Here is an 8443-nt window from a genome sequence, read left to right as displayed (position 1 = left end):
TAAAAGTCTTGATGGAAATAGGGTATCTGAAACCCCTTGATCGTCAACCTGTGCCTGACCCACTCCCAATCAGACATAACCCCTCCAAGTACTGTGTGTACCATCAACAGCGCAGTCATGGCACCGATCGTTGCTACCGCCTTCGTCATGAGGTCCAAAATCTCATCAACAGCCGGACGATAGCTCCACCTTCAGACCCCAATGACCAAGTACCTCATCCACATCCCAATCTAATCCACACACTGGCCGTCCCTTACGACCCCAGCGTATACATCACCCCAGTCCATTTACCCAAGCCTGAAGGGTATCCCAAAAAGCGTGGACTTACGCATGATGGATGCACCTGGACCCCAACTATCTCAAACCCATGAGCCCACTACTTCTAAGCTGATGAGAATGATCGAAGATCTTCAGAGAACTATGGCAGATTTAGCCTTTGGGATATTCGCTCCGTCATCGACCACACCACATACTGGGAATTTCATGTCAAAAGGCTCCCCAATCTTGGGACGGGCTGCATTTGAAGAAGGTCGATCCCTTGGCAAAGTGGAAGCCAGTGGAAAGAACAATGTAGGGGTAGACATTGATCCTCATGAACACCTTCTGTGGGCTGTTGAGGCTTTGAAAGCCAAGGGACTGAACAAAGAGCAAGTGCTTGCAGTTGTTGCAAAAACTGTGGATGACACTTTCGCCACTCAAGTTGGGGGCAGTTTTAATCAAGGGGCAAGCCGGGAGAAGGGCCGTTGTACCAAGAATGTTCCTTTCAGCTCTAATCTATTGAGGCTTTAAAAGCCGAGGGACTGAACAAAGAGCAAGTGCTCGCAGTTGTCACAAAAACTGTGGTTGACACTTTCGCCACTCAAGTTAGGGGCAGTTTGAATCAAGGGGCAAGCCGGGAAAATGGCCACTGTACCAGGAATGTTCCTTTCAGCTCTAATCTCGTGCTCGGAAGAGATTAGCAAACCCGGTCAGCGCCTGTCAATCCCTTTGCTGGTGCATCCAGCAAAACTCCACAAACCTCAAAACACCCACCTCGGGGCCAGAGGGTGTTCACCCCACTGTACATGTCTCTATCAGTGGCCTTGAGGGTCCTAATTAGAAAGTGCGATTTGAAACCCCTGGAGCCACGGCGGGCGCCTTCCATCAATAAACTGGTCATGGCACTAATAGTTGTTACCTTCTTCGCCATGAAATACAAGATCTGATTGATAACAAAGTCATCGTGGCACCAAGCTCTGCAAAGTGCATCGGCATTGGATCAGTGCACTTGGGGGGATAATGTGATGTGATCGGGGGGATGAACCACCTGCGGATGGCACCTAGTTTACTCCAGATGTGGCGTTTGGCACGCACTATTTTGAGCAATGTACAAATGCTGTTAATTTTGCTTTCTGACTTGGGTATTGGATCAGTCTTGTTGTGTTGTATAGAGTCAGTCTTTTTGTGCTGAGTCAGTCGGGTCTGTCTTGTTGTATCGAGTCAGTCCTGTTTTGTTAGAGTCGGGTGATTTCGGGGATGTTACCTTGGACATCACTTGCTTGTTTTGTGTTTGTCTTTTCTCTTTCTTTTGTGTCTGTTTCTGCCGTGGAGCCAGTTATGCCAACAAATTTGAATGAAACAACAACGATTTTCACACTCTTGTGTTTGCTTCTGCCTTGTGTCAATTGTGCCAGAAGTTCTGATTAAGATGGCAGTATTTGATTAAAAACTATGTCTTTTCTGTGCCTTTAAGTCATTGCATTGACCTAAGTTTTTCAAAACTTTTTGAACACTGTGGTGAAAACAAAGAAGAAGGAATTTCTCGGGATTTGCAAAAATTTGATCAATTGAGAGAAAGAAAGGCATGCTAAGCCCTTAATGAATGAGATCATGTTTGTTAACGTGAGTACTGAGAAGGATCCTGGCTTGATCTAGATTGGTTCCACATTGTCTTCGGCGCTAGCGACTAGTCACTTTCTTAAAAGATTTCAAAAAAAAAATGTTATGTGCGGTCCTGCGAAGACCTGTGTGGAATCGCTCTTTAGATTGTGCAGCTTAGGATCGCTCTCAGCCTTGACTCGACCCTTTTGCTTTCAAACCTTGAACTTGAATTCAGATCGTTCGACGGTCAACATCAAAGGAAGCCTGTGTGGCCAGATTTGAAGCAGCCCTCGAACATGAGGCAAGAAAGTCAGATCAAGAAGATCAGATTATTGTCAAAAGAAGCTTGCAAAGCTAGATCAGGAGCACCCCTCAAACTAGGGGCAAAAATGACAGATGTGCTCAATGAGCGAAACGTTGGAACATTTCTCAAGCTAACGAAGATCAGCAAGAATGGCAAATCCCAGAAGCGAGGAAAGAAAAAAGTATTACTGAAGGACAACCAAGTTCCTATCCACAACACTAGGGGCAAATTCCCCCCCCATTGAATGGACTTCTGCATCATCAACGGACAACAGTCACTCTCTTGGATTCAGAGGGCTTCGAGATCTCAAAACCGTTTGACATGGACAGAGCTACACTATTACCCTTGAGAGGCTCGCTGGGCCGAAAACCCAGAAGGGTGACCCGGGCAAAAGTTAGAGCAAAGAAAAGAACAAAGAAGAAAAGAAAAAAAAAAAGAGAAAAAAAAAAGATGCGAAAAAAAGAAGAACTGAAAATTCTGTAAAAAATGAAAAGAAATAAAAAGAATTGAAAAGAAAAGAAAAACAGAGCTCGCAAGGTTGAAAACCAGGAAGGACGGCCTTGGCAAAAGTTAGAGCGCAAAAGGAGAGGTTAATACCTGAGTGTACCTTACCCGAACTACGTCAGGCTTGATTTCCATGTTTGGGATACGTAGGCAACTTCGTTCTGAAATCCAGCCATAAACACTTCAAATTCAACTGTCCTGTTTATGAGATTGAACGGGTCATCTTTGTCATTTATGTATCCAAGAGTTCAGTTGTAATCTTCACTATGAGAACTGGTTACAGTGTGCTGCGGTGCTATTCAAACAAAGGGCAACTTTTCGTTGCCTTACAGTGTGCTACGGTACTATTCAAACAAGGGGCAATTTTCCATTGTTTTGGATCTGAGGTTGTGCATCTCAAGGGTAGGTTCCGTGCTCGTTGAGCGGTGGTCATTTGCAAAAATAGTTTTTGAGAATTTTTCTTAAAGTTGACTGATTCTCTTGAAAATTATTCCATTATTTTTCAAAACTGGACCATTTCTTGGACCCAAAAAAGAAAAATTTTCAATGCTCATAGCCTGACTTGCATGATTTCAAATCAGAAAATCGAACAAGTGTGTTAATCTAACTCTCATGTTGGTCAAAATTGTTTTAATAACAAACTAAAACAAAAAATAGTCAAAATGATGAACTAAGGGCACAATTGAGTAAGGTGTTCTACCTTTTGCTCCATTGTCAACATACTTACGAAGAAGGGCATTCTACCTGCCAGAAAAGGGCACAACTGAAGTTACCAGCAAAGGGCCAAAAGCTCTCACATCCTCCAAGCAGCGAGGTTTTAAGCCAAGTGCGAAGCACAGATTGGAATGGATCAGGATATTCCACTCCCTCATCAGGACATGTCTGATCATATCCAAACTGGCCAAGTGCATTGCTAACTGATGTCAATTGCAGATCTGCTACACATCTGGTCGCACTGGAATCCCTCTGTGGGAGGAGTTCACTATTGTGAGTAGAAGAAGAAGAATCTACCGGAATGCTAGGGGCAAGAGCCCGCAACTTATTGCTTATCCACCAACCACCCAGGGGAGGGATAAAAAATGAGAGATTGAAGAATAGAGAGATGTGCGCTGAGAGAAAAAAGTGAGGAGAATGAATTTTTCAGAAAAATAGAGCCTAAGGGTCGAGTGATGTGAGGATCACAAATAAGAAAGGGTGGGAAACAATACCCGGAGAAACAGGCTCCCTGTGCACATTTGAGTCTTGTGTTTTGTTGTGTTTTGCCTGTCTCGATTCTTGTTTTGAGTCGTTTCGAGTGTCAATAGGTGTGTTTAGGTTATTTACCTTTGTTTTCCTTTATTGAGTCATGATGCGCTGTGTCCAGTCGTAGACTCAATACCTAGTTGAAAACTTATTCTCACTCTTATTTTAAAAAATAAATCGTTTTGTGCTCAGAGTGCTATGCCATTCTCCACATTTGTGCAAAACAGGTTTTGTTCTTCCATAAAACTGCAAGGTTCAACCCAGGTCCTATGAGAATAGTAAAATCGGGACCTATCCGAAACTATATTGGTTCCAGACTGCAAAGCAAAAGAAAATAGGGAAAATCAGAGCATCTGAGTTTGTTTTAGATTCCGGGATTGCATTCCAGGAGCACCTTCTCAGGCCTCGCCGTTTCTCTGGAGTATGAGTGTATCTCGACCCCAAGCTTGCTTCAAGTCAAAATGGCAGTTCAGGTAGCACCTGAGGGTTTCACATGCAGATGTTACCTCTCGCCAATATGAACAGGGCGTACCCTTTTGAGTTGAGCGTGTTGCCAAGTCCTCCGAGAGGTAAATCGGAGGTTGCGTTTGAATTGGTCTCGTTAAGACCTGTATTTCCTTATTCGGTAGTTTACTTCAAACATGCTGTTGATGTTACACTCTGCCTGTATTGTTATGCACCCTTTCAGTTGCATTGTTATGTATACTCCACCTGTATTGTTATGCACGTTATTGTATTGTTATGCACGCTACTCGCATTGTTTTGCACCTTTTTAACTTGCGCTGTCACTCACTGTACTTGCATTGTTTTGCCCACCTCTATCTTGCGCGGTTACGCATGTTGCTTGCATTGTTATGCACTTTTGTATCTTGCGCTGTCACGCATTTTACTTGTGCTGTTACGCACTTTTGTATCTTGCACTGTTACGCACTTTACTTGTGCTGTTACGCACTTTACTTACGTTGTCATGTACCTTTTCTATCTTGCATTGTCACGCACACTCATAGCATTGTCATGTACACCTTACTTGTGTTGTTGCGCACACTCTAGTAGCATTGTCATGCACCTCTTTACTTTCGTTGTCACATACACTCTAGTTGCATTGTTATGCACACTTTACCTGCACTTGTTAGTGCATTGTATCACACTGTTTTGTGCATTCACCCCTACCTCGCACTGTTTTGTGTACTCACTTGGTCTAGGAGACCTTAAATCCTGCATCTCCACTCGCACTGTCTTGTGCATTCTTTGGTCTAGGAGACCTTAAAATCCTGTGTTTGTGCTTGCGCTATTTTGCGCATCGCACTATTTTGTGCATTGCATTTTGTTCACGCTCTCTTGTGCATCGCACTGTTTTGTGTAGTTTACACTCGCGCTTTCTTACACATCGCACTGTTTTGTGCAGTTTATACACGCGCTTTATTGCGCATCACACTATCCTGTGCATCTCATTACATGCTCTCATCTTGCATAGAAAATGCTTGTATCTTTTGCATTGAACTTGTTCGCCCTTTCTTGCGTACCTTACTTGCATTTGTTAGTGCATTGCTCGCGCTATCTTGCGCACCTTACTCTCATTTGTTGAAACTTGCTCGCGTTTTCTTGCGCACCTTACTTGCATTTGTTTGTGCATTGCATCGCACTATCTTGCGCACTTTACCTGTACTTGTTAGTGCATTGTATCGCACTGTTTTGTGCATTTAATCCATATCGCGCTGTCTTGTGCACCTGTATAGCACTGTTTTGTGCATTCACTCTTGCATTACACTATCTTGTGCATCTCGTTAGCACTGTCTTGTGCATTTCAACCTGCGTAGCACTGTCTTGTGCACCTGTATAGCTTTGTTTTGTGCATTCACTCTACATCACATTATCTTGTGCACACTGGGTTTTTGTATCATTCGCATTATCTTGTGCGCTCTCGGGTCTAGGAGACCTTAAATCCTCTAAAGGTGCAATTCCTTCTTGCATGAATCCAATTTTCAAACCGGCTTCGCGTGGCGTATAAGTCCAATTTTCAAATCGGCTTCGCGTAGTGTATAAGTCCAATTATCAAAATCCACCTGCATATCATTTGCATCATGCCCCTGAACTACGCTGGTTTGATTCCTTGTAATGGGATACGTAGGCAGCCTGTGGGTGCAACCATTTATTTTTCTGTATTTTGCTTGTTTGTCCAAGTCTTCGACCTTGTCAAAAATGGGTCGTCTCTGGGCTTTGACATTCACTCACGTCATTTCATGACTTTCGAGCTCTGTCAAAGAGGGTTAACTGTAGACACCCCATTTTTGACGGCCCTTAAGACTTGGGCATTACTGATGGTTTACTTGGTGATGAAAGATGTACAGGGCAAAGGTTTGATATCTTCAGCAAGAGGAGAGTCAAATCCAAACTTCACACCCTATTGTGGACCAAAGCTATTTTGAATGGTTTTTAGACCATAAAACCCTCTCTTTCAAAACATTTTTGAAATAAAGTTTCTACGATGCTCTGAGGCTCGCATTTTGTTAAATGTTGCGCTTTTTCGTAAACCGAGTAAGGACAAAGTTGAAATGAATGAAAGAGAGTTGAAATCTTTGAAAAATCTTTCAAAACACCTTACTTAGGGGTTTGAAGTTGAAGAAAAGAGGAGAAGAGGGAAGAAACCAAGTTGGGGACGAAGATGGGTATGAATCGCTAAGAAAGAGTCAAGCGGTCTTTGCTAAATCAAATCTATTTGTCTATACACTTGGATTTAAGCTATCAGGCTACCACTGTTGTAAATATTACTTCCGGGGCTTCGTTTTTCACTTAAGAATCTCCTAAAGCCGAGTCCGGATGGGGGAGATGTGATTGGTTGAAGTTGGGCATCAATCCGGCTAGGACCAAAACTGAGTGGCTTCACCAAAAGAGGCATAACTTTTTTCACAGTTGGAATGTTTATGCAAGGCAACCACCATTCGAAAGCTTACTTCCGGGGCTTCAATTTAGGCACAAGAATGACCTGAAAAGGAGTTCACATCAAGAAGTTATGCCCATTTGAAGTTGGACCTGCAGAGCAGAATTTGCTACCGGCCACAAATATGTGCTATCGGCCACAAAAGTAACAGACCGGCCAAAACAGTAGCAGGCTGGCCATCACAAGTAGCAGGCCGGCACTAAAGATGGCCGGCCCGCCAGAAGTTCCCAAAACTCATATTTTTGACAGATATTTCATCTCTAGCTGTTTCCAGCAAGCTCCAACTGTCCTATAATTAGATATTTTCGACCAAAAGCTAATTTGTGCTATATATGAACCTATATCTCCCATTTTGCAAAATAGAACTTCTTGGGCAAGTTTGGGAGCCTCTTTCTCTAAAAACTACTCTCTCTCTAGAATTTTCAAACAAAAACCTCTGCCTCTCTCTCTAGAGCCTCTCTCCATTGCAATTTTCTACATAGAAGTCCATAAAAGTAGAGAAATACTTCTTGTTCGCATATACTTCCTTCATCAAAGTTGATCACCATTGGCTTGAGGTCTCTTGGAACCTATTTTTCGGTTGATTGAAAGTTGTTTGGCTCAGAAAAGTGATTGTTTTGCTGTTATCCTTCAAGGTTCTTCAAGGGTGAGAAACTACCCTCTTTATTCCCCATTTTTGCATAAGCTTTTAGCCTTTCATGCATCTCTTTTTAAGCTTAACTTAGAACTGATAAAAGTTCTTTTTTTAAGTGCTTAAAATAGTTGTTTAAGATCACTTTGGTGCTTGGGGTTGTTTACCCCCTCTTAGGCCTTGTTTGGCCTCATTTTTGTGCCCTTCTTTGTAAGCTCCGGGACCACCTTGTATTGGCCTTCTCACCACTAAAATCCATCCAGAGGGATTTCAGTGGTGGGGATGGTGTTTTGAGGTCCTAAGAAGGAGAGGGCCATCCCCTGACCTTGTTGTCCTCAATACTTGTAATATTTGCCTCACATGTGAGCATTTTTGTTAAGTTCATGTTGGCCATGTCTTCGCTAGTATTTGTGGTTATTTTTCAGTTATATGCCACTGTTTTTTCCTATCTTGGTCATTACATACTTGGTTTATACACTTGCAATGTAAATTTTGCAAACTAGTCTTGTATGCTTCATGTTTGAGCATGCCCTTCTAGCTTATGTTGACCTCATTTCAGTGGGTTTTTGGGGTTTTTTTAGCATGTCATAACTCTTTCTAAAGTTGGTTTAATAGCCCCTTACATACACCATGCACTTGTAGTGCATTTCCATGAAATTGGCCTCACGTGCATTGTGCTTTGAGCCTTGTTTTTAGCATGATTTTGGCTTGACCCAAAGAAGATTTTAGCCTTGTTTTATCATTATTGAGGTTTGATTTTGGTTGTCTTGGTCTTCCATGACTTGCTTTGTATGGCTACCATGCATTCTAGCTTGCTAACTTTGGGTGTGTGAGTCATTAGCATGCTTTACTTGGGCCATTTCAGTGATTTGGCATCACTTGTCATGATATTTCAGTCCATGTTCCATGGTTGTATGCTTGCATTTACCATCCCTTCAATGCTTTGAAGAGTTGTTGTTTTGTG

Source organism: Camellia sinensis, chromosome 15 (assembly GCF_055761805.1).
Source record: "Camellia sinensis isolate YWXY chromosome 15, ASM5576180v1, whole genome shotgun sequence".
Taxonomy (NCBI): Eukaryota; Viridiplantae; Streptophyta; class Magnoliopsida; order Ericales; family Theaceae; genus Camellia; species Camellia sinensis.
This window is presented reverse-complemented; position numbering follows the sequence as displayed.